This window comes from Sorex fumeus, unplaced genomic scaffold, assembly GCF_029834395.1.
Source record: "Sorex fumeus unplaced genomic scaffold, SorFum_2.1 ptg000122l, whole genome shotgun sequence".
Lineage (NCBI taxonomy): Eukaryota > Metazoa > Chordata > Mammalia > Eulipotyphla > Soricidae > Sorex > Sorex fumeus.
In genome coordinates this window covers 56139894-56161683 of record NW_026606179.1, presented here as the reverse complement: position 1 = coordinate 56161683, position 21790 = coordinate 56139894, and the positions used below count along the sequence as shown (strand labels likewise).

General features: G+C 43.3%; 1 protein-coding gene across 1 annotated transcript in view; it reads right to left on the bottom strand.

Annotated features, from left to right (window-relative positions):
- The window catches only part of CNTNAP4 (contactin associated protein family member 4), a 287713-nt gene that overhangs the window by 180596 nt on the left and 85327 nt on the right, over nt 1-21790 (bottom strand). The gene's annotated exons all lie outside the window — the stretch shown is intronic.

Genomic DNA, 21790 nt, shown 5'->3' with positions numbered 1-21790 from the left:
TCCTCTTTCATTCTTGTCTCCTTTGCTTTCATAATTTTCACACCAATTCCTGTGGACCTGTCCAAGCTCCACCCACTTAACAGAGCGAGCAAAAGTGACTCACCCTGTCACATAGCTCTGAGGTGACAGCCCCCACCTTGGACGGCATATGAGACCAAGCAATCTCGGAACAGAGATGACTCCCTCATCCTCACAACCCCCGGTGGCTTCTGTCCCCTTCTCCATGATGTGACTTTCCAGCTACATAAGACACTGTGGACCCCAAACTGGGGGAACAAAAACATTCTCTCCAGGACTTTCCCGGAAGCAGAGACAGGAGGCAGCTTTGTACTTTGACAAGGCCCAGGATGAAGTCACCGAGGTCCTCCACACAGCCAAAGGCTCTTGGGCATGATTCAAAGCAGGGAGAATGGAGAGGAACATGTTTATTTTCACACACAGTAAAAGCTGCTCCTTGTTGGTGAAAACTGTGTCTTTTTTTCCCAACTGCTACAGTCATCCAGATGGGCTGAAACATTCAGAGGCTAAGATTTTAAAAGTACAGACTAATAACGTAGAGCCTATCCAAATGCAAATTCAATCTGTGTGTACAAGTATCCAAAGGGTCTGATTTTATGAGGAAAAGGAGACGAGACAGAACAATTTCTTTCCAATTTAGAGACACTTCAGTATTTACCTGTCATCTCTGACATGCAGATTTTTTAAGAGTGCAAATATCACTACAAGCATAATTTGTTTATTTATTTATTCTGATTTAAGAGTTGAAAAATCTATTTCCAAAATGACATATTGAATTTTATTTTTTTTTTTTACCTTTTGTTATTCCAGGTGTAAGGATGGAACTGCTATTACCATAATAACTTCGTAGCTCTTGGGACAATTTCCTGCAACTTTGCACAAACTTACTCAAATAAATACATAGGACTTGTGTGGTTTTTCACCCCCCTTGAAACCAATATTCCCCAGCCCAGCCCCCACCTAACCTCACAATGACTCTGACATATTGTAATAAAGCCATTGCTCCCTAAGGATGTCTTCTCACCGTACTGGCAATTTTTCTCCTCTCTCTCTCTCTTACTGAAAAGGAACCCTATTATTAAGTACTTAAAATGTTCAAGACTCCAAAAGGGAGACAGCCTTTCAGCATGAGAGATTAATAATAACAATAAGAAATGTGGAATGGATGAGAGGAATTCAGAGTCAAAGAAAAATTACACTTGCAGAAGTCAAATGTGATTTTTTTCTGTTGTTGTTTTTTGGGTTGGTTTTATTTTTTGCCTTCTAGTTTTGGTTTCTGCAACTTTCTTTCATCCCCACAGGCCCTTCTGGACAAACGCCCTCACACTTGCATCTTTCTGAAAGCCTGGCTCTCCTCAGTCATTCAGAGGATTATGGCTGGTGAGAGTTTCTGAAAACTGTAAGATGGAGATAGTAATAAGAAAAATTATCTTTGACAATGTCCACTTCAGATGGACTTTAAAGGCAATCGGGAACACGGACTGAGAGAGCCACGGAGTTCAAGCCCCACTTTATGAAAGACCGTTTTGCTTTTGCATACTCATACAAGCCATCCGGTGGGGCCTTCACCTTATCACATACACAGACCCCTGCATTGAAAATCTGCAGACACAGCTTGGAATTCTTGCAACTTATATCTGAAATCATCAAAGCAGCATTTCCTTGCACCATCACAAAATTCTGAATAGCTCTTCTAAAGTATATTAGGGGAGAAAAAAGGCACTGCGTTCCCATCTCCAAATTCTCGGCTTTAATTATAAAATGATTACTTTTTGTTTAGAAAAAAAGAAGTATGAACAGTATTATTCATCAGCCAGCAGTATTAGGCATTTATTCAAGTCAAGTATCTACTTGGAGGTATAGGAAAACATAGAAGCAGAGTCAAAAAGAAAGAAAAACACGTGGATGAATATGTAATGGAACCAAATGAAATTGTCCAATGCAGAAGAGCCATCTAGAAAGACTCCCTGGAAACACTGTCAGTGTAGCTGTGTCTGGCAGGAAGGCCTGGAGAGGGGTGTGTAGAGGTGGGAAGGGGACAGGACGGGGTGGGCCCAGAAGAGTGAGCAGGTAGAAGGGAGAGGAAGGAGCAGACGGGGCAGGAAGGCCTTAGATCAGTGAAGAAGAGCTGCGATGCTCAGGGACCAGGGAAATCTGGTAACTGTCTGAAGACAGTGAAGCATCTCGACAGGAGCTCAGGCCACAAGGAAGCCTTCGGTGAAATGTGCCAGGTTGAAAGCTGGACAGAGCCATCAGGTCTGACAGCCAAGAAAAACACTTCAATGAAATATAGCAGCACGCTATTCTCTGCGCACTGGACGTCTGTCCCGGCCCATCCCAGAAGTGACAACAGATGTGTGTGAATCCATCCCATATTCCTCTACCCAGTCCTCGGCGGGGATCCCTGGCATTCATCTGAAGAACGTCTGAGGGACCCACGAGAATGGTCCTTTCCCTGCACAAAAGCAGATCTAGGGCCAGTTTCTCTCTACGCTATGAATGAGAACACATAATTGGCTAACCATAATTTATTAGAATACATGATGTGGGAGCCGGAGCGAAAATACAGCAGGGACGGTGTTTGCCTTGCATGAGGCTGACCTGGGTTCAATCCCCGACATCCCATATGGTCCTCCAAGCACAGCCAGGAGTAATTCCTGAGTGCGGAACCGGAAATAACCCCTCAGCATCGCCAGGTGTGGCCCAAAAAGAAAAAAAAAATAAGAATACATGATGCGATGACAATAATAACGCAACGTTTGTCTACTGATTTAGAATAGATTACAGACAAAAACAAAAGTGACCCTAACCCAACAGCTCAGTCTTCCTTTTGGATTCTTTCTTCTTTCTATTACCCCTGTAATGCTAGGCCAGCCTGCAGGAAGAGCTGGAAAGAACGGAAACTTGGTCATTGGTGGTCACCATGCACTTAGGTGAGAACTTACTATCACGAAGCTCGAGTTCATCAGTACCAAAATACTAATGATCTTTTCTATTAGGGGCTGAGAGCATTTTGACACCAAAAAGGGCTGGGTGACCAGTCACTAAGCATGTGGACTCCACCTGCACCCTCCTGTAAGCAAAGGAAAAGGTGGTTCAGAGCCATGCGTTCCCTGGGCTCTCCTGGGCATCTGTTTGTTTAGCTTCTAACCAGGCATGTGCAGTTCGCTGCTCTGCTCTGAGTTGTAGGATGACTGAGCAATGTGCACAAAGACCCCGAGATTCGGACATTAGAAAGTTCACAGGAGAGCACTAGGGGACCGGCTGCTGGGAGTACCAAGGGCAGAGTGTCTTCAGAAGCTCCTGCTGCCAATGGACGCACCCAGCTTCCATCACCCCGCACTGGATTCCTCTGCCTTGATTCCAGCTCCAATAGGAGAACTGAGCCCTGGCTCTTCCCTGCACCCCCCCCCCCCCCCAGCACTAGAAGTTAGATCAGAGCAACTTCGAAGCACTGAAGTGACTCCTCACCTCACAACGGGCCCATCAGCTTTTCCATCACCTGTACTCAATTTCCTTTAATGACTTCAGTTTCAGGTGCCAGGAGCAATTTCTGCATTTCTCACTAGGCCCTGATTCAGAGACAAATTTAGCCTCAGCACTAAGGTGCTTTTCTCTACTGTCATAATATGATCAAAGACATATGCCATGCTGGTCACATAAGTGCCACCCAATATTATGTACTTACTTAAAACTACCATTAAAGTAAATGTTAAAAATACACATATGATTCTTGACATTGATCATTTCCATAGGTTTTAGGCTCTTAATAAATACATGCTACAAGATAATGCGGGAGAACAAGTAGGAAATATGTCCTATATTTTCTCTTAAAAATTAAATAACAAGACTTTTCATTTATTCCTTTTCTTTTATCCTTTGTTTCTTTTCAGCTCCCAGATTGTTTTGTCCCATTTGAAATAACATATAAATCTAGTTCTTACCTGCGCTTTTAATAAATAGTTGTATATTACATCCTGGGCTGGAGTGATAGCACAGCGGGTAGGGCGCTTGCCTTGCACACTGCCAACCCAGGTTTGATTTCTCCACCCCTCTCGGAGAGCCCGGCAAGCTACCAAGAGTATCTCACCTGCACTGCAAAGCCTGGCAAGCTACCCGTGATGTATTCGATATGCCAAACACAGTAACAACAAGTCTCACAATGGAGATGCTACTGGGCCTGTTCGAACAAATCGATGAACAACAGGAGGATGTAAGAATATTATATCCATTCTATCCTTCTATCCCTCTTTACTCCTCAAGATTCATCATTTTAAAGTTTTTCAATGGCGAAAGAAACTCAAAAGAGATTAAAAAGACACACTACTGAATGAAAGAAAAGAATTTGCCAATATCACTGTATCACTGTCATCCTGTTGTTCATCGATTGCCTCGAGCAAGCCCCAATAACGTCTCCTTCGTCCTAGCCCTGACACTTTAAAAAGTGCCAAATTTGAGGCTCTATCAGGGTTAGGAGAATGAGACCCATCATTGTTACTATTTTTTGGCATATTGAATACGCCATGGGGAGTTTGCCAGACTCTGCCGTGTGGGCAGGATACTTTTGGTAGCCTGCCAGGTTCTCCAGAGTAAGAACTACATAATAAAGCGTTGCGTGGCCGCAAATGCGGCTGCTCGCTTCCAGGAGCAGAGTTTTATAGTCTCTGGGTCTTGGCCGTTGATGGGATTACCAACATATATCAGATAAAAGGCTAGAGTTCAAAATATATAAAACACTCACAAAGCAGATGAAGAGACAGTACATTGGATAGGACATTTGCCTTGCACGTGGCCAACCCGGGTTCAATTCCTGGAATCCCATATGGTTCCCCTGAGCCAGCTGGGGGTAATCCCTGAGCACAGAGCCAGGAGTATCCCCTGAGAGTGGCTCAGTGTGTCCCCAAAACAAAATAAACAAAAAATATTGGAAACTAATGGGGGTGCAGTGAAAAAGGGTGGAAAGAATGGGATCTTGGTTCCCCCTCTCTGAAACACAGTATGAAAATGCCTTGCGACATCAATAACAGAGGCCTCTCAGGCCCTGGGGCTTCTGCCTCTTGGCAATTACCCTCAAAACACAAAAACACCCATTTGAAAAGATATGTGTACTTCAATGCTTATGGCAGCTCTTGGTAGAATAGCCAGAATAAGGAAACAACCCTAACATCCAACAGAAAAGATGGACAAAGAAGTTGTGGTATATTTCCACAATGGAGTACTATGCAGCCAGAAAGGGTAGGATGAAATCTTGAAGTTTGCTCAATGTGACTGGAACTGGAAGGTGTCAGGCTGAGCAAGATTTCAGAAGGAGATTTTTGAAAAACTAACAGATTGTCTCATTTATCTGTGGTACACAGAGAAATAAAATAAGGGGAGAGAAAATATTTAAAGATCACAAAACCTTGGGCTTGGATTACAAAAGTCAGTAATTCTGGGAAAGCAGAATTAAACTACAGTATCTCCACACCATGATGAAGTAATACAGCAGAAAAATAGAATTTCAGTTTATATTAACCTATTCTAGAATGAATGATCTATTTTAGTCTTTTTGTTTATTTACTTATTTTTGTTTTTGGAACATAGCAAAGGTGACATGTGACAGTGGTGAAAGTTTTTAGGGATTTGGTGGTGGTAGGGCATAGTAATTTGACACATCAATATCTATATATATATATTATCACAATTATAAGCACGTCACCTCAACTATAATGAAAAGTTAACTATAAACATTTTTTATGATTCAATCTTCAATATCAGTTCACAATCCACTACAAAACCCATCTGTTTTGAAAATTCATTCTAAAATAGGTCAATATATGCTGACATTATCTTTTTCTGATATATTATTCCATCATGGTGTGGAGGTGCTATAATTTAAAATAATTGTTTAGAGCAGATTATGTGTAAAATAAAATGGCCCCTAAGATGACGGCTTAATATTTATCATAGAGACTCTTCTTTCTGTAGACAGAAACATTTTATTTTGAGGTTTTTTTTAATTATCTCTTTTAATTTTACTAAAGCACCATGAGTTATTCATAGTCAAATTTTAAACATAGAATATGTCTAAAATCAGTGTGGCAGCACCAATCCCATCACCAGAGTCAACTTCCCTCCACCAATGTTTCCAATCTTTCCAGGTTCCCTCCCATATCCGCCCCCAACCTTGACCCCAGCCCACCCTCTTGACAGCACTTGTCTAAGTTCAGTTGTTGAAGTTTGGGTCTCTTCATTTCAGTTCTGTAGACTCTGTGGTTGGGATACTTGACTCAATCACTCCTTAACTCTACCTTATAGAAAAGTGGATCATGAAAATGTGCTATATACACACAATGGTATACTACACAACTATAAGGAATGATAAAATCATGCAATTCAAAGCAACATGGAGAGAACTGGAAGATATCAGATTAAATGAAGTAAGCCAAAAGGATAAACACAGGATGGTATCACTTCTATGTGGCATTTAGAATAAATGGATGAGTTGTTCGTCGATTGACTCGAGCAGGCCCCAGTTACATCTCCTTCGTCCTAGCCCTGAGATTTTAAAAAGTGCCATACTCAAGGTTCTTTCAGGGTTAGAAGAATGAGACCCATCATTGTTACTGGTATTTGGCATATTGGGTACGCCACGGTGAGTTTGCAAGACTCTGCCGTGTGGGCAGGTAACATTCAGTAGCCTGCCAGGTTGTCCAAAGTAAGAATGAGATAATAAGATGTCGCTTCTGGTAACTGGGTTTTATAGTCTCTGGGTCTTGGTTGTTGATGGGATTACACGGTGCCACAGGGCCAGTTGGTGGGTGTGGCCCCTGCCTACTGGAAGATGGAGGATCTGGGTGGAGGATGCTCAGCCCCGATCTGAGTAGGCTTGGCAATCTCAGCCCCGGGGCCCACATGCTTTTGTTCCTCTGCCGGTACCTTCATGCGTGTGGAGAGTGGTCTCAGCATGGTGGTGGCTGGTTCTGGAGGTCTTCGGCTGCCGGAGCTCAGCTGGGGGCAGGGAGAGAAATTCAACCCGCACCCCCCTCCAAGGGGCCCCAGCAAGGACAGCCAGGCGCGGGGGCAGGAGTGAGTGAATGCAATATTTTAAAAGGGGGATACCCAGATCCACCTTGGCCCCAGAGTATAGGAAGAGAAGAGAAAGAGTGGATTTGGGGTCAGGAGCAAGAGATAGATGAGAAGCAACAGGGACTAGGTCAGGGGATTAAGGTACAAAAGTGATATTAAGGAACATTTGTGTTTTTATAGTGCAGGGTATACTCCCGTACATTCCTAAGCGCATGTTGCAAGTAGGATTTGGTTAGGGTTCAATGCTAAAGAAAGAATTTATAAACCAAATATTCCTCTTTTCCACCAATGATTAAGATCCAGTTCCCCGAATTAAGTGAGTTTTCTTTGTTCCACTGCTGGTGGGTTGAAACAATATAATTTGGCTCTTACAAAGTGGAAATGAATTTCTTTTCACAAATTTCTTGTGCAAAGTTCAAGTGAACTTGAGGGATACATTCCTAGAACTTGAACTGCTTTTTGATATAGATTATATATTTTGCATATGTCAAGCGTTCACCTACAGTATTTGGGTCTTCCTTCAATGCACTACAAATGTTTATTACCTTCTAAAAGGGTTTGTACTTATTTATTCTCCACCAAGTCTGAGATTTCCACTGTTGTCTTGAATCCCTGAGTTGTCCTTCCAAATGCAGATTTCATAGACCTACTAATTGAACATGCCAGTACAGGGAAGGCCAGATGATTGGAGCTTGAGTAAGCTCATCATCTCTCAGGGGTAGGGAGGGGAGGCTTGTTTGGTTCTGATGTCAAGCCCAGGGGTACTCTGTGTTCAGGGGTAGTTCCCAGATGTGCTCAGGAGATCTTACAGTGCTAGATGTCAAATCTAGATCTGATGTGTGCAAAACCTGTGCTTAGCTCATTGAGCTGCCTCTCTGGTCTCTAGTTTTCTTTTTGGAGTGTTGTTGTTATTGTTTAATAGGGCCATTTCAGTGGCACTGAAGGTACCCTGGGATCAGTCCTGGAGATGTGGAACTAAATGTTTAGTGCCATGATCCAAAAAGTAGAGCTTAGGGACCACCAGGACCATATCCTGGTGGAGCACCTAGGGCTATGCAGTTGCCAGGGATCAAACACAGGGCCCCACTCTTGCCAACCTAGCACTCTAATTCTGCAGACATATCCAGGGCTCTCCTGATCTCCTGAAATATATATATATATATATATATATATATATATATATATATAGCGGTATCCAGGCGGCTCGGGCCTGCTTTGAACACTCTAATTTTTTCAAAGTAAACGCTTCGGCCCCGCGGGACACTCAGCTAAGAGCATCGAGGGGGCGGGGCGGGGACGGGCGGTGGCTCGCCTCGAGGCGGACCGCCCGCCCGCTCCCAAGATCCAACTACGAGCTTTTTAACTGCAGCAACTTTAATATACGCTATTGGAGCTGGAATTACCGCGGCTGCTGGCACCAGACTTGCCCTCCAATGGATCCTCGTTAAAGGATTTAAAGTGGACTCATTCCAATTACAGGGCCTCGAAAGAGTCCTGTATTGTTATTTTTCGTCACTACCTCCCCGGGTTGGGAGTGGGTAATTTGCGCGCCTGCTGCCTTCCTTGGATGTGGTAGCCGTTTCTCAGGCTCCCTCTCCGGAATCGAACCCTGATTCCCCGTCACCCGTGGTCACCATGGTAGGCACGGCGACTACCATCGAAAGTTGATAGGGCAGACTTCGAATGGGTCGTCGCTGCCAGGGGGGGCGTGCGATCGGCCTGAGGTTATCTAGAGTCACCAAAACCGCGGGCGCCTGGCAATTGATGATTATATTTAACTTATGGTGTTGGAAAGATTTAAAACATACATACACAGACATATATCATGTAGGATAGCTCCTGAATACATTAAGTATTGAATATGTGCTCATTCTTCCTGTTTTCCAAATGCTTTTGAAGAAAAGCATTAAATGTTTAGCTTATTCCTGTACTGAAAAGTAGTATCCATAATAACACTGGTAGGAGCTAAGCTTATCTTTAAGAAACTACATTACGTGCATAAGTCTGAAAATTAGAGCTACTGTTGAAGTACCTACTACAGTTTGGATACTCTGAACACCAAAGTCCCAGCATTCTCCCTGGTTCCAGTCCTTTCTGAGGCGTCACTTGGCACCTTGCATTTCTTCAGCAGTTAGTGAGGTGGCAGACACTTTAAAAATATGCTTTCCATCCTTAAACTCCCCGTTTATATTTCTTTCCTTTTTTGAAAAAAAAAAAAGCTTAGTTTTTACTATAGATTTTATTGATCTGGGGTGGGGTTTCTCCCACGTCGTGCAAAGAAGGCCTGAGGACCCATTAATGATTCTCAAGAGCCCCTGGGCCAGTGCTTCAATGCGAGGGTCCCAGAGAGGGATGTTGCTCAGGACTGCAGTACCCGGGACCCTGGAGGTACTTGGGAACATCCCTGTGCCACACCCAGCCTTGCTTTCGGAAACCGTATGGTACCCAGGATCAAACCTGGGTCTAGCACTTGCGAGGCATGTGCCCTAACCAATGCTCTATCTCCCAGCCCCTGTTATTAATCTTAGAGAGTTCTTTCTACATGCTGCCTAATGGAATGTTCTGAGGGACGGAAATGCTCTGTAATGTACTGTCTAATACTATAACCACTGGTTTAATATAGCCATTGGACACATAAAATGTGACCAGCAGGACAGAGAGACTTTATTTTGAATTTTAGTTCATTTCTATTCATTGAATTTTAAATCTAAAACCTCCTATGAACCTGGTGACTGCCACATAGAAGCATTGGGGTTTTGTTTTTGTTTTGTTTTGTTTCTGCACATCCAGGAAACTGGATCTTTCTCACAGGAGGGAAAGAGCTACTATGTGTTTCTAGCTTTCATTTCTTAACCACAAGGATCGAAAATGAATCAGAATCCTGCCTATTACTTTTTGAACTGAACTTGATTATCTGCACTTGATTTTCAGTCTCATTTGCTGAGGACTCAGTTTACCTACTTCAGTACTACAGGGATGGTATGTATTTTTTTATTCCCAATACTACTGTTTTGGCATGAGTGGACATTGAACTTCCAATGTGGAGGGGTTGGGGTAGACAGCTCAGAGGACTGGAGCTCAGACCGGGGTTGAGGCCTGGCACCTCACTGCCTCGTGTGCCCTTGCATGTACAGCCTGATGGCCTTTCACTACCCCCAACCCCCAAAATATAATGAAAATCCAAACAGAATCCCCAAGTGCGTGAACACAGAGAAGCCCAGACGAAGGCAGACCTGATGAAGGCAGACCTGGGATAACTAAGGAGGCCGGGAGTGACATGCGGTGTCGGGAGACACATTGTGGGAGCCAAGGGCCTTCCTAATTGGCTGTGAGTAGGTGACAGGCCTAGATCTCAGCAGAAATAGAAGTGGACACGAGGCCAACGGGAGATTTCAAGTTGTGTTTTATTAGAGCTTCTGCCGGCCACCAGGGACAATCTCATCCATTCAGCCTTGTCCCTGGCGATCATGCTAATCCCAGATGAAATTGTTGGGATAGTTAAAAGCCGTTCAGCATAACAGTGGCGCCAGGACGCCAGATTATTGCCTGCCCTTCAGTCTCTGGCGTTTAGAGTTAAGGAAACTTGCAGCTGAATGAAGGCAATTCATTAGAATCAGTCTGTGACTCAAAGCGTCCCGTATGAAAATACAGTGTTATTGTCCACGCGACAAATGTTCCCTGATTCATACTCTATTTTATGTGGTTCAGACTATATTTTCCTGAAAATTTCAAAGTATCACCACCCTTTATCTCCCTCCTTCACTCCCTCCCATCTTTTCGGATCTGGTTTTCTTGCTTAGAAAGACAGTCTTTGCAATATTCTGTTCTATACAATATTCTGTTTCCTTTGGAGGAGTCTCTCAGGCAGGGGACCCAGGGGCCTCTTTTGGGGATGCTTGGATGGTTCAATGCTCAGCTCAGGATGCAATTGTTCAGCTTGGGGTTTGTAGGAGACAGGGGAGGGTAGGGGGGCGGGATGCCATCAGGGCTCTAGCCCCCAGTGTCGGGGACCAAGTAGTGCCAGGGACTGAACACAGACCCCCACACCTGCAAAGCAAATTCTCCAGTGCCCTGTGTTTTCTTACACCTTTATGCTTTTGATTAGGTGATTTGTACAGACACTCTCTTGATATAAAAATGTTATTTCTTTTTCTCAAACCTGTAGCTTACTACATTTCACACCAGTTTACACTTCCTCTCATTCAACGCTAAGTCTATCTTCCATCTTAGGAAAAAAAAAGCCTACATCTATAAAACTTACTTGTAGAGATTCTAGTTTGTTCTCCCACTGTGTTTGAATGTGCGCATTTCAACATGTTCTAATTAGTGGATTTATAAAGCTGCCCTAGTTTGTAGATGACCCTTCCCACTGTTATTTTTGCTAATCAACTTTTCTCATTTTCTCACACCTCATATATGGGAAATTCAAAATTATTTCATTTCAGGGTGTTATTTTAGTAAAACAAGTAGCTTTACAGGTATTTTTGATTAAAAAAAAGTGATTGTGATCCTTGCATTTAATCAAATTGTGTATGTCCTCTAGCAATATTCTCAATATTGTTTTGATATGTACATTACACACACCATATTTGATTTTAAGATTTTTTTTCTCCCCATGGAGAGACCAGAACAGAGAGAAAGCACGTGTGTTAAACCCTATGCTGTTCATGGGGTCGGCCCAGTCTGATCCCCAGCACTTCATGGTTCTCTAAACATCCTGGGGGTGACCCCCACTACTGCCTCAGGCTCTGAGCAGTCAATATGTCCACAGCAAGTCAGTGAAAAATTGTTGGAAGGCTCCTACGCATGCTCAGAAGGGCTCCCCCACCAAAAAAAAAGTTTTCCCTGTTAGTTATTCATTAACTCCCTTCCCCCAAGTATTTCCTGCATATATTCATTTTGGTTCTTGTATAAAAGTATGTGCCTATAAAGAATATGTGTTCCTTTATGTTCACTACCTCGTTATTTATTTAGAGGGAGATAAATTGCTGCTTAAAAAATTAATTTTATTGTGAGGACATTATTGAATTACCTTTTTAATAATAGTAAGCCAGTTCTCTTAGGTTTTTAAGGACTCTAAAAGTATTCGTTTCCCTGTCCTCATCTTCTCTAGTTTTCTATATTTTTATATCCTCTTCTCTGATGGAAATATATTCCAGAAGTTTGGAAATTAAAAATGGGAGAGAGGTAGAGACCAGAGAGATAGTGCAGTGGGTAGGGCACTTTCTGTGTCATGGTAGACCCAGATTCTATCCCCAGCCTCCTATATGGTATCCTAAGTACATCCAGGAGTAATTACTGAGCACAGAGCCCGGAATCACCTCTGAGCACTGAAGGGTGTGGCCCCCAAACCAAAAGATAAAATAAAATAAATAAAAATGGGAAGTGATGAAAGGGAACATCAGGTACTCATTTTGCCAAGATCTGGAGGAACAATAATGAAACCTGTCACGGGCAGAACGACACCCAACAGGAGATTTCCAAATATAGCATCCCGAGACAGGAGAGAGACGCCAGAGGTAGAACTTGGCCCGGTGGTGTGACAGCAATGACAAGAGGGAACGGAGGCAAGGAGGGATGTTGTCGGGGAGCTGTCACATGGCGGGGGATGAGAGACAAGTCGTAAAGCACCTTTAAACATGCTCTTCTCTGTCTGGGGATTGGCAAGGGAGCTTAAATGTGAGGGTGAAGGAGGCCCCCCTATGAAATCCCTGTCTAGGTCTAACCGCTCTCAATAATTTGGATTTTGCTGGCTTAGAAACAGATCAATTCTAAACTGGAAAAGCCACCCTATTTCCCTCCCATTGCATTCATGGCAGTTGGCAGATATTATTCTATAGATGACACATTGACATGAGTCCCAATACATGTGTCCCAGACACTGATGCTTCGAAGTCCAATAAACCAAGCGTCTTGACAGAGAAGCTGCTTGGCAAATTCAGTGTCCTGACTTGTGACAAAGGCCATGTTCAATGCAACAGTGCAGCCCCAGGTGCCTGCACCTTAAGAGGCTAATCCTATTCAGACGGGCAGAAAACTCTGAGCTAAGTAGGAAAAGAACCAGATTTACCTGAGAAGACAGATGAATCCTGTGGCCTTCCTTTCAAATAGGACTTTGGGATGTGACAACCGAGGCCACCTAGAAAGGCGGAAGCAGCCAAAGGCCTTCTCGAGGTGTGTTCACAGGCAGAAAGGCAAGGGTGGCATCCCGCTCAGAGATTGGGGTGACAGACCTTAGCTTGGTACACTGGATTGCAGGAGGTTTTTGTCACTACATAAAGGCTCAACATGGGGAAAGGGCCAGCTAGGGAGGGCCAGCATGGGAGGAGCACAAGAAACAGAATCCAAATAGAACAAAAGCAACTGGTGTTGGCGCAGATATGGGGAGAAAGGGACACTCTTTCACTGCTGGTGGAAGTGTCAACTGGTTCAGCCTTTTTTTGAAAAATAATATGGACATTTCTCAAAAAAAAAATAAAACTAGAAATTGAGCTCCCATTTGACCCAGCATACCACTTCTGGGAATATATCCCAGAGATGGAAAAAAGTACAGTAGAAATGACATCCCCACTTGTATGTTTATTGCAGCACTATTTACAATAGCCAGAATCTGGAAAAAAAACCCAAATGCCTGAGAACAAATGACTGGTTAAAGAAACTTTGGTACATCTACACAATAGAATATTATGCAGCCATTAGAAAAGATGAAGTCATGAAATTTTCATACAAGTGGATGGACATGGAGAGTATCATGCTAAGTGAAATGAGTCAGAAAAAGAGAGACAGACATAAAATTACTGCACTCATTTGTGGAATATAAAGTAACATAACAGGAGACTAACACCTAAGGATAGTAGAGTTAAGGGCCAGAAGGATCGCTCCACAAAAGTCAGCTGGAATAGAGAAGGGATCACTAAGTGAATGGTGCTTGGAGGGCTTGCTCGGGAGGGGAGATGCGTGCTGAAAGTAGACTATGGACCAAACATGATGGCCACTTCGTACCTGTATAGTAAACCATAACACCCAAAAGGATAGTGTAAAAGGGAATGTTCCTGCCACATAGGTGGGGGAAGGTAGTTGGAGGGGAAGGGGCTTAAGGGATGGGGGGAGGGATACTGGAAACATTAGTGGTAGAGAATGGGCACAGGTGGAGGGATGGGTTTGTATGACCAAAATGTAATCATGCAAGTTTGTAAGTCTGTAACTATATTTCACGGTGATTCATTAAAACCAAAAGAAAGAAAGAAAGAAAGAAAGAAAGAAAGAAAGAAAGAAAGAAAGAAAGGAATCCAGCAGCTCACAGATCAGCTAGCACCCGATCCCTAGCCACATGCTCCAAATTAAAAAGTATATGGCTGGAGCGATAGCACAGAGGTAGGGCACTTGCCTTGCACGCAGCCAACATGGCCGACCCGAGTTCGATTCCTCCGCCCCTCTCGGAGAACCCGGCAAGCTACTGAGAGTATTCGATATGCCAGACACAGTAACAACAAAGTCTCCAATGGAGACATTACTGGGCCCACTCGAGCAAATCAATGAACAATGGGAGGGCCTTGACTTACTTTTACTTAATATATATATATATATATATAATATTACATATTCTTTTATAGAAATATTTTTATTTATGTTTATCTTTATATTAAATATAAATATATTTATTTTCTGGGCTGGAGTAATAGCACAATGGTAGGGCATTTGCCTTGCGTGCAGCTGGCCCAGCTGAGCCAGGTTCAATTCCTCCGCCCCCTCTCGGAGAGCCCGGCAAGCTACCAAGAGTATCTCACCCGCACGTTAAAGCCTGGCAAGTTACCCGTGACGTGTTCAATATGCCAAACACAATAACAACAAGTCTCATGATGGAGACATTACTGGGCCCGCTCGAGCAAAACGATGAACAACAGGAAGACTGTGACTGTGCCCGTACTTATTTTCTAATATATATATATATATATATATATATATATATATATATTTGTGGGCGGTGTTTCTACCCAATCTGTCTTACAGAGTTGATGATGCAATTATCCTCTGAGATCAAATCAGCCTAAATATTTTGTGCCTGGAGAGTTATTCGACTTCACTGTCACATACCATGTTCCAGGGTGCCCCATCTTCATCAGTAAAGGTAAAGGTAAGGTAAAGGCCCTCCCGTTGATCGTCGATTTGCTCAAGCGGGCCCAGTAACGTCTCCATTGGAGACTTTGTTGTTACTGTGTCTGGCATATCGAATACTCTCGGTAGCTTGCCGGGCTCTCCTAGAGGGGCAGAGGAATCGAACTCGGGTCGGCCATGTTGGCCGCTTGTAAGGCGAACACCCTACCGCTGTGCTATCTTCATCAGTGAAGTGCAGAATGTGACATAAAACACTAGCAATTAAATACATAAGAAATATTTATTTTAGAAATATGCTAAAGATGTGTTCCAATCACATAGCAGTGGAGGCCACTACCCATGCTTTAACCCATTAAAAAAAATTATCCCTGTTTATAACAACTGTTATTACTTAAATAATTCAGTATCTCCCAACCCCTCACCCTTTACCTGCTAGGTAAACAAATCTTGTACATGCATCCGAGAGAATTTTTCAGTTTCTTGTAAAGTTCCTGCTAAATGTTGGAAGTATTTAAAATAACTTCTAACACATTTGTTTCATGGTATTTCAGCAACTGTTCTTAAATGGGTGAAAATTACATGTTAGATGGACATTTTTGAGCTTTTCTGTAGTAAGCTGAAGCATCTTTTGATCATTGGAGTTAAGGGCCTCTATTTTGTCTTCGATTTGAGAGAAACAATCTTAGGGGCTTACATTTCCTAATTTCTTATAAAATATTTCCATGCCATCCATTAGAGTATTTTCTACAAACTACATTGTATGAACACTGAACTGTAATTTTTTTAGATTTTTTTTTGAGGCTGTCTGGGGAGAGCTCTGCAGGGGACCACCTGCCTTCTAGATGTGAAGCCTCAGATTTCCATCCCTGGCACCACCCCACATGCCAGCGCTATTGGCATCCCTTTGATGAAACAAGTGTTCCTCTTCAGATGCCCCATCCACCACAATTACAAAGCGTGTGAACACCAAACTTGAGAACATCACGACCAAAGTGTGCCCAAGTACCACATCACCACTTGTGACAGCTGGTCATCACAGCAGGAAAAACAACAATAACAGAAGGCAAGAAAGAGGTACAACAAAAGAATTAAGTGTAGAAAAAGAGATAGTCTGTTTTGTATGTAAATATCACCTATGTGTTTACTGTCCAACTAAAATAAGTTCACAGCCTAGATGGAGGGTAAAACATTTCTCTTACTTTTTAAAGATTTTTTGGTAAGCAGTGGCTGGACATCTCATCCATTCCTTCCCACATACGAGAGTTATTATTCTCTCGAGAGCTGCAAACCGGATGGGATGATGAAAGAATGAGGAGTAGTCGCCAAAGCATTGTCATTCTTGTGGATGGTTTTCCTTTATGTTTCTGCCTTTTCTTCCCCTTTCCGTCATACTCTTGGGTATTGCCGGATGTGCTTCCTACCTCTCAGAAAACTATTTGCATCATCTGGAGTAGCAGATTGAAACTCTTAAAGAAAATTGACATTTTTTGTATGGTTTGAATACGTCCCACAATATCTGGAAACACCGGGCAAAGAATAACAAAAGCAGAAAAGGAAGTTAAGAAACACTAGCTCCCTTTGGTAAATATGCTGTAAGTTTATCAAATCCCTAAATCCTTTATGCTATAAACAGCAATTACAGCTTATTCTTGGGGGACTGGAGCGATAGCACAGTGGTAGGGCGTTTGCCTTGCACGCAGCCAACATGGCCGACCCGAGTTCGATTCCTCCGCCCCTCTAGGAGAGCCCAACAAGCTACCGAGAGTATCTCGCCCGCACGGCAGAGCCTGGCAAGCTCCCTGTGACGTATTCGATATGCCAAACACAGTAACAACAAAGTCTCCAATGGAGACGTTACTGGGCCCGCTCGAGCAAATCGATGATCAATGGGAGGGCCTTTACTTACTTTATTTACTCTTGGGTGAAGAAGAAAAAACCTTCACAGTGAAGTGGTATGAGTTCTTCCAGGTGAAAATGTCCAAAGATAGAGCAAAGTTCATTGTACTTCTTTTCTCCTGCTTTAGCAAGTGGGATAGACCAGAAAAAGCTTTCCGGAAAATGTGGAACCTGAGTAATGTGGAACTCGTTCTGTGGATGTGTAAGACAGAACTTCGTGTTCTACTGAGGTGAACAGGTACAAAGGCTGTGCACACATGCGTGTAAGAGAAAGGAAGAGGAAGGGGGAAAAAGAGAAGGAGGAAGAGAGGGAGAGAGATTGAGAGAGAAAGAAAGAGAGGGGGAGAGGAGAGGAGACGGGGCAAAGACATAAAGACTTCGGTGTAACTATCCTGTGTGTAACAGTAGTTTGATGATTTGAGATTTGAGTAGGTATATGGTGTGTGAGAGATGTTTAGATGTTTGGGGATTTGGAGTTGTGTGTGTATGAGAGATGTTTGAAAATTTGGAATTATGTATGTGTTTATTTATATTGGTGTGTATAATAGAGGTTTAAGTGTGTGTGTGTGTGTGTGTGTGTGAGAGAGAGAGAGAGAGAGAGAGACAGACAGACAGACAAGTTTGCTTTAAGGGTGTGTGTGGGGAGTTGGGGATGACGATGTGTGTGTGAGAGAGAAAGAGAGAGGTTTGGTTTGAGGGTGTGGGGGGTTGGGGGTGAGGGTGTGCGTGTGTGTGTGTGTGTGTGTGTGTTTGTGTGTGTGTGTAACAGAGGATGTGGGACTCTCCTATCCATTGTTGCTGCCTGGAGCCCCCAAGTGCTGCTGGAGGTCCCCGGCACCCAGGGCGGGCTGCACACGCCTGACACTGCACAGTCCAAGCAGCCCCCACTCTTGGTCCCTCATGCTGAGCCAACAGCCTGGCTGGCAGAAAACACCAGGGCAGCCCTGGGGCTTCCTGAGTGGCCCTGGAGTTTCCCCACACCCACCTACCCACTGCAAAAGAAAAGGGGCTCAGTGCTGATATCAGCCAAAGCAGATCTGTGGACATTTTTCAAGTTCCATTTCAGACAGACCCATCTTTAAAAAAATCTTCAATGGTTTTATAATGTCGAGAGAGAGAGAGAGAGAGAGAGAGAGAGAGAGAGAAGCTGGAGAGGAAGAATAGGGTCCCTTTTACTGTGATCAAAATAAAAACTTCCACAATTAATGTATTTCATCCATCTATTTGTTCATGCCCTCATTCACTCATTAATATGCATTCAGCCTTTGTCCACAATATGCCAGGTACTGTTAATATCTGGGGATCTGAAGAGATAGTACAGTGGGTGGGGTCTTGCATACAATGTGACATAGGTTCAATTCCCAGAAGCATTATATACGGTTCCCCAAACAGTACCAAGAGTTATCATTGAACACCACCAAGTCACTGTATCACTGTATTACTGTCATCCTGTTGGTCATCAATTGCCTCGAGCAGGCCCCGGTAACATCTCCTTTGTCCTAGCCCTGAGATTTTAAAAAGTGCCATAATCGAGGCTCTTTTGGGGTCAGGAGAATGAGACCCATCATTGTTACTGATTTTGGGCATATTGAATACGCCATGGGGAGTTTGCCAGACTCTGCCATGTGGGCAGGATACTTTTGGTAGCCTGCCAGGTTCACCAGAGTAAGACCTAGATAGTAAAATCAAAGAACACCACCAAGTATGACCCAAAAATGAAACAAATAAAAAAAATGGGAGGGATGCTGAGGTAGAAGGTTGGAAAGTCCAGTATTTTCTGGGCACTTATGCAAACAAGTGCTTTAACTAACAGTTATAATGAAGTCTAAAATTCTACCTTGATTGTGTGACATAGGCTATCTGTCCCCAAGCTGACTGATCTGCATAATACAACTTCAATAAAGCCATGGTGACACTGCCTGGGTTTCGTATTACCCAATCTCTATTAATGGGGAAAAATCATTTTTATAGTTGATCTATCATTTTTCAAAAGTAAAGACAGACGTTTTATTTAACACAGGTTATAATTAGCATGCACTCACCACTGCTGATCTAGTTTAAAATCCAATTCTTAGTTTAGTGAAAAGGCGTAAAAGAATCCAAATACCTAGTTAAAATAAGTAAATCTCATTAGGTTTTCATTGTTACTGGTTCATAGTTACTGTTTATTTTGTCTCGAGTTCGAAGAGTTTCTGTGGAATTAATTCAAATTCACATCAAGTTTTTCTCACTCTTCTACACAACTTTTACTTGCTTTTGGCTGTAAGGCAAGTTGACTTAAAATGCTTAGAGGGAACTTCCTCTCCAACCACTGTTCACTCCAGAGAAAGAGCAATACTACTTCCCAATTAAATGCACATCAATAAACATGCATCAAATGACCACCAGACGCTTTAGAGATATCAAGGTGAGTAAATCAGAGTCCTTTTCTCCAGTGAGTTTCAAATGTATTAACCGAGTTCTCAGAAGTTTCTAAAGAGAGGCAATCGACTGCTCAAACAAAATTATCATTATGTGCCCAAATAGGCTTCCAAATTATCTGTGTGCTAAGAATGATGCTTCATTAAGTTACTCATTTTCTCTGGTTCCGGCAGCTCAGCCAGAGAAAAATACAAAAAAAAAAGATAGTTCTTTGATTGCAGTATGTTGACCATGGCCCACATAATATCCAAACCAATACTTCTCCGTACTAACAAAGTACTTTGTCACCACCAAACTTCTCTTAGCTTCCTTCTTTCATTAAGTGTTTTCTACAGTCAAGTAGAACACCCATCCACTTGTGCACCCTGGCTGCTTCTCTGTCTCTCAGCGCTAAGAGCTCAGCGCCCAATCTACAACTTGCAGCAGCTAACAATTTTATCTTCCTCAAAGGCAGTAGAGAACAGTGGCATATGCATGTACAAACACACACACACAAACACAAATACACACACACACACAGCAAGTCCCAAATAATGCCACTGCATTCCATGTGACTTCCTCAGAACCCTGAGGAGGGTGGAATTCCCAGCGGGGTCGCTGTCTGCATGCAGTTTACAGACCCTTGGTGTTCTCTAGGTATCATTCCTCCCCATCCCAGACACCTGCCTCAATGCACAGTGGCTTCACTGACACCTTCTCTGCAGTCCCAGTCAGAGTGACTGTGGTGTGCATGTGCGCATGTGTGATGTATCCTGAGAGGAAGGGTCTCCAGGCCACAGCTGATGCCCATCTTGCCCTCTGGCTGCCTTCCTGAACCCACAGTGCCTGGGTAGAAATGAATGGATACAACGGGTGGTTGAATACGAGACAATGTTTGGGGACTTATTTAAAATCTAATGATGTTTTGGTGGGCTGAAGCAATAGCACAGCAGTAGGGTGCTTTCCTTGCATGCGACCAACCTGGCAGACCCGAGTTCGATTCCTCCGCCCCTCTTGGAGAGCCCGGCAAGCTACCGAGAGTATCTCACCCACACAGCAAAGCCTGGCAAGCTACCCATGATGTATTTTAGATGCCAAAAACAGTAACAACAACTCTCACAATGTTACTGGACCCGCTCAAGCAAATCGATGAACAACGGGAGGACAGTGCATTGCTACAGATGTTTTGGTGGCCAGAAATATGCCCTATAGATTTCCCTCTCACTGTGGCCTATGGTCAAAGTGATTTCAGTCAGTAGGTCTTGCATTTCCAAAGAGCAAGAAATGACTCATGATGGGTACATGCAAATGTGTGTGTGAGTGTGTGTGTGTGAGTGTACATACTGCAAAAACATAAAACTCTCCGTGTGTACTAGAGAGTGAAGGAGATATTAAGAAATCTAACTCAACTGGGAAAATAAAGGAATAAATCAGTTCTGTTCTGTTTATTATGGTAGTTTGGGGGGAGGCTCCCAAGTAGTGTTCAGGGGGCCTGGGAGTCACACCCAGCAGCTCATGGCCACTGGTCACTAAAGGGTCAGAGGAGGTGGTGTTGTGGGCGGGAAGTGCCCAGAGGGCCTTCAGTGATACTTGAGGGGTCCAGTGATGCTGGAATTAAACACAGAGCTCAGGCAAAGGAACCCTTAAGGCTATATCTCTGACCCAGGAGTAATTCTTTTGACCAATCTTAAAGATCATGCAAAATTCTGCATTTTGTACAAAGCTTTTTAAAAAGAATTAGTAGGCAAGAGAGCTAGTATAGCACTTGCCTTACACGCAGTTCAATCTCTGACACTGCCAGGAGTGATCTCAGAGCACAGAGCCAAGAGTAGCCCCCGAGCACTACCAGGTACAGCCCAACCCCACACATTCCCCGTTACAAATTTTGTTTCTTTGTTTTTGGACACACTAAGGGGTGCTCAGAGCTTTCTCCTGGTTCTGGACTCAAGTGTCACTTCTGACAGTGCTTGGGTGACCACACACAGTGACTCCGATTGAATCCGGGTCAGCTGTGTGCAAGGCAATTGCATTACCTGCTGTACTATCTCTACAGCCTCCCCCACCAAATAAAATTTTATACAGGTTCTATTTATTTCTTATACTTCCAAACTAGGTAGTGGACTGACACTTGTTTCCAATATCTAAGTACTCTGCAAAACGAAAGTTACCTTTAGCATGGTCATAAACGATACCATAAAGCTCTATTAGGCATTTGACACTACAGCAGTTTCTCCAGAAAGCTGTTTTCTGAGTAATGCCAAAGATTCTGCTTCTCCACAGCGGGACAGAGAGA